Source organism: Aplysia californica, unplaced genomic scaffold (assembly GCF_000002075.1).
Source record: "Aplysia californica isolate F4 #8 unplaced genomic scaffold, AplCal3.0 scaffold00362, whole genome shotgun sequence".
NCBI lineage: Eukaryota > Metazoa > Mollusca > Gastropoda > Aplysiida > Aplysiidae > Aplysia > Aplysia californica.
The window spans coordinates 105892-111733 of record NW_004797632.1 but is presented as its reverse complement, the minus strand read 5'-3'; positions in this window follow the sequence as shown (position 1 = coordinate 111733).

The following is a 5842-nucleotide window of genomic DNA, read 5'->3' as shown; positions in this document are numbered from 1 at the left end:
GGGTGGGGGTAACATCACTGTCTGACTAATGAAAGATCATTTTCTTGTTGATTTGCTACTCTTTTCGCTGATGAAAAATTAAAGGAATTTAAATTCTCGATGCCCTGGCTGTTTCTCGTGTGACAATAAGAGTTTATTTATAACTTTCTGAACTTTCTGAAGGGCCCTGCTCCCGGTGAGAACAGACCACAATATTGTGACAGAGAGATAACGTCTGGGAAGAGAGGGGGTGGTGTAGGGGTGGGGTGACGGTTGAGTGAGGCTGGGGGTGTGGGGGTGGGCGTGTGGTCGGGTGTGCTGTGTGTGGAAGGTGTGGGGGGGGGTGGAGACTGAGGGCAGTGGAGGGCACTACAGATGTCAGCGGGGTTAAGAGAGAAAAAATGGCGAAAAGAAGCAAAGTCGAAAGGGGAGCAAAGAGGGGTCTTAACAGCGTTCCGTTTCCGGTCTGGACCTCTGTAGCGGGCGCGCCTTTTGTGCCGTCTAATGGAATCAACGCGGGTCCGGAGAAAGCGAAAGTAGAGTCTCCGCCCGAGCTCGCCGGCGGGATATGTCCATTTCAATTCATCCGGAAATAGACTAAGTGGGACGGGAGAGCATGCGCAGTGGAGACGCGCGCGCCGGGATCTACCCCCCTCGCTTCCGGGAGCGCGCGAATGGATAGAAGACTTCCTGTGCGATCGAAATTACTTCCGGGTTTCTGTGGAAATGCGTGTGGAATTGTATTCTAGCTGTGTTTTAGACCGAAATGTGGCTCTTTGGGCCTGGCTATGAGGTAATGTTAATATTGGACGAAGATGTTTTGTGGGGTATTCTCAAAAAGCTCTAGTGAATGAACGCGGAACAGGAAAAGTCTCTAATAGAGTAGAACAGAACCAGAATTTTTTCCCCCTAAGTTAACTTCGATAAAAAGAACTGATGCGGCTTTAAAATTTTGTTTGATAGTTATAAATAATAGTTTTAATGTCGTCTTGAAGAATCGTGTTTCGTGTGACTCTCCTTGCCATTGTTCTTAAAGCTATGAGGTCCCAGATCCGCGGCATTATTAACTTTCTTTAAAGGTTATTTTGTCACTTTAATATCGTTTGTTTTGAAAAAATTTGCTCTGAGCCACGGTCACCTTTTTCATTTAGTTTACGATTTGAAAGGAAAAAAAAGAAAGGAATCCTGTAATCTAAAGACAAAATCTGAGACTGTTTCTGTTGACAACAAGGTTATTCCTCATAAAAGTTAACTATCGATCTGTATTAAACCCAACAGAATTTTAGAAGCACTGTCGAAGCAATTTTTCTCCCATTGATATAAATATTTAAATATATTGATTTCCGTGTGTGTGCTTTAGTTTTAGTTTTAGTTTTAGTAAGAGTTTTACGGCACTTGCAACACAATAAGGTCATATAAGTGCCGAAGATTAGAGGTGTTACAGGAGAGTAACAAACACAAAAAAGGAGGGGAGATCAGGACGACGGATATTTGATAGAAAAGAAGAAGCAAACCACACCAGAGCACCCGCCAACCACCCACTGTGTGTGTGCAAAAGATGACAAGTATTACTATCAGTATTTATGGATAGTGCCTTTCATAATCTAATTTTTTAAATTACCCCTGGGCCCTTACACAGTGTTGTACTTTAGGTTATGCTTTGTTTTTGTTTTAATAAGCGTTTTACGGCACTTACAACACAATAAAGTCCTGCAAGTGTTGAAGATTAGAGGTGTTACAAGAGAATAACACACACAAAAAAAAAGAAGGAGGGGAGATACAGACGATAGATGTTTGATAGGAAAGAAGAAGAAAACCACACTGGAGCACCCGCCAACCACCCGCATACTATACTATACATGTTGTTGATTGTTACTGTGCGTCGAAAAGAATAATTATTTCAAGACGCGATGGAATCAAGCGCTCGTCAGTTTTTGGGTGCCACAGAGTTATTGGTATAAACTTAAAGCTTGTTCTTTTGTCTTGCTTTGGGTGAAAAATCACCTGTATGTTTTGAATAGAAGTCGAGATATTTGCGAGTGAATGAGATGAGGATCGCCGGGTGTTAGAAGTAAAATAGACGAGAAATTGGCCGCCAACGTTTGGTGACTTGCATCGTTGGAAGGTCCTTCAAAATCACAAACTAAAATTGTTATGCCTTTGATCAACTTTTTGTCAGTAAAATCCACACAGGAATTTGGTTCTAAATAGACATGAAAGGTGGCTGGCTGGAGGTATCATCTCTGACTAAGAGGTTGACCTGTAATGACCCTCCATCCTTCACTGTCGCGAGCTGCCGCTACATATTCTGCTATACCCAGGCCAGTCCATGTTTTTATGTTGTCCATCTATGTTATTCTTTTCCTTCCTTTGACTCTCCTACCCCACATCTTTCCTACAAGCACCTTTTTCACAATTATCACGTGTCGTTTTAAATGGCTATAGTATTGTATTTTTCTACTCTTTTTTTTTATTCAGCAAGGTTTGTCTTGTGCGTAGAATGAAAGGTGTCGAGCCAGAAACAAGAATTCGGAAAAAGATTTCCAACGACCGGAAAAGTTCTGGTTTCTTGGACTCCATCATTTCGACGAGCGCCTCATTCCACCACGATGGCTCAGAATTATACATATCACAGAATAATTGGCTTTAACCAAACTACGTACAACGTGAAGGTTCGGTGGCGGAGCGGTTAGTACGCCCGTCTCCGAAGCGGAAAATCCGGGTTCGAGCCTAGGTTTTGACACGGATTTTTTTCGCCCCCTCCTGCCCACCAAGCAGTAATAGGTACCTGACTTCGAGTTGGGGAAGTAAAGGCGGCATGGAAATGAACTGATCACCTTATCACAATATGCCAAAGGCCCAGGAATTTGTCTCACTAACAAGGCAATCCCCAATGTCAGGATCGGATGCGGGAACAACTTTCAAGTACAACGTAGCATTATTCCTTTGACAATACAGTGAATAAAAGCAGGTAAATTAAGTGTCTGCGTTTTGCTGGTGCTCTGGTGTGGATTGCTCCTTCTTTCCCATCAAACATCCATCATCATCGTTTTATCCCCTCCTTCTTTTAGTGTTTGTTACTCTCTTGTAACACCTCTAACATTCAGCACTTGTATGACCTTATTGTGTTGCAAGTGTTATGTCACCAAGCTTATTTTAAGACAAACAAGGGAGAAGAATGCCTCGAAACCTTGAAGAAATTATAGGTTTTGAAATGGGTTTTAAAAGATCATACTGTTAGGGATCATTTCTAAAGTATGTCTTGCCGAGACGTTGAGTAAAATGGGAGGAGAAAATGTGAATACATGTAACATCAAATAATAATAATATGCTGGTGACATTTTAAGCTAATTCAGAAAATGATCCTCGACTGCTTTTATAATACTGTTATTTGGCGGTAAGTGAATGTAATGTGGTTAGGTGTGAGTAAATAAAACAGACTGCATGGTAATATCTAACGGAAAGAAATTATATGAAAATCAAGCATTAAATCCTACATATAACATCATTAGAAGAGATAAAAAGATCAAATTGTTAACTTCAGCAGTTTACCTGTCTAGTATACATAATTACAACCGATACCAAAAAGTTACACTGGAATATACAGTGAAGGATTACAATAGCTAAAATGTATTTCAATGAGTCTAATTCTAAATACATGGTTTGGGTTTAACGCCCCTCTCAACACTATTAGGTTATTTAAGAGGCGAGACCTCCGATTTTAACGTCCATCTCCGAAAGGACCGAGCCAAACGGGATATTCGTGTATAGTGCCTTTCCCAAGGACACAACGTTAGAAAGAGCTGAGACTCGAACTCTTGAACCCGTAATCTCATGCTAATGGGTCCGGTAGCCTAACCACTCAGCCACCGACGTCACTTCTTTTGGTTCTAAGTTGTAAGTGTTTTACGGCGCTCGCAACTGCATAAAGTCATATGAGCGCTCGCGACACATTGAAAATTTTCAGTTGGTAGGAAATTTTGAATTTTGCCCGGTGGTGGCGGCCGAAGCATACTCTTATCGATTTTAGACCAGCACGGGATCTTTATCGTGGGCAACTTGCACACGGGACCTCCGAGATTTTTCGCCTTAGTCCGAGGGGGCAAAGGAAGTGAGGGCAGAAAGTGGAAACGAAAGCAAACAACAGAACAATGCTAGAGAGCAGGAGAGGAGGTGAAAGGAGACAATTTTAGAGAAGAAAATGTTTCCGTTGGTACCCGGATTCGAACCTCGGACCTTTGAATGAAAGGCAAACACCTTAACCTTTAGGCCACGAGAGCCCCCCCCCCCCTACCCCACCCCCTCCTTTTTTTCCAAAGGCTATGTATGGTCAACCCTTCCATACGCCTATGAATGGCGGACAGTTACAAAAGACAGTGAACATGAGTCTGAGCTAGAAGTAAGAGAAAATATTATGTGGTTACCAGGGTGAATGCAAGGAAGTTCAAGATTGGAAAAGCCTGTTGTGGGAGTCCGGGTCACGAGAGAGAGAGAGGGAGAGAGAGAGAGAGAGAGAGAGAGAGAGAGAGAGAGAGAGAGAGAGAGAGGGAGAGACAGACGAGCGAAGGGAAAAGAGAGAGTTGGGAGGGCAGAGAGCGAGAGAGCGAGTGAGAGAGAAAGACAAAGAGAAAGACAGAGAGAAAGACAGAGAGAAAGACAGAGAGAAAGACAGAGACAGATACAGAGACAGATACAGAGACAGATACAGAGACCGAGGTAGAGACAGAGACAGGGGCAGAGGCAGAGACAGAGACAGAGATAAAAAGAGAGCAAGAGCTGTCGTAGTCCCCGAGGACACTGGTGACGTGGAGCTCAGAGCAAGGCTTCTATGTCTGTGGGTTCAGCGCGTTACTTGCTGTTTGTTGTTGTTGTTGTTGTTGTTGTTGTTGTTGTTGTTGTTGTTGTTGTTGTTGTTGTTGTTGTAAGTGTTTTACGGGGCTCGCAACTGCATAAGGTCATATGATTGCGCGGGACACTTTAAACATTTTCAGTTGGTAGAAGTAGAAAAGCTGCAGAAAGAGTCAGGCGCCCAGAGGAGGTGGCAAAGGAGGTGAGGGGGTGGGGGTAGAAAGAGGAGACGAAAGTAGACGACAGAACATTGCTAGAGAGCAGGAAAGATGGTGAAAGGAGACAATTTTAGAGAAGAAAATTGTCGGTCGCAACCCGGATTCGAACCCGGGACCTTTGAATGAGAGGCGAACACCTTAACCTCTAGGCCACGAGAGCCCCCTTCTTCGATGTCTGTGGGTTCCGTGCATTACTTGCTGTTTTGATCGCTTTGGGCACTGAGGTTTATGGGGGATTATTAATATAGCATAGGCCCACCGGAAATACTGCTGTTGGATCAGAGCCAAAATGTATTATTCACATCGTTGGATACACGTTTTGGCGTCGATTAGTGTTACCATTCCCACCTTTGTAACACCTATAATATTCGGCATTTATACGACTTGATTGTGTTGCAAGTGCCGTAAAACTCGTACTTGAACTAAACTAAAATATTGTAGACAGTAGTCGGTGGCCTACTGGTTAGGCTACCGGACTCGTAATCGTGAGGTTGCGGGTCGGGGGTTCGAGCCACACGCCCGACGTTGTGTCCTTAGGAGAGGCATTTTACACGAATTTTCCTCACTTAACTCAGGTGGGAATGGGTACCTGGCCATAGACAGCGAAAGATCGAGTCAGTATGTTAGCGGTTTAGCGCCTATAAATGGCTGCTTGCACTGTATGCTTCCAAGGAAGTTGAGGTTGTTTTAGAATGCTCTCAGGTCTGCTGGGGTAATAGTATAGATTGTGAAGGGCATAGAGCTTGCTGTTGGGCAGGGATTTGCGCTATACAAATTATTATTATTATTATTATTAT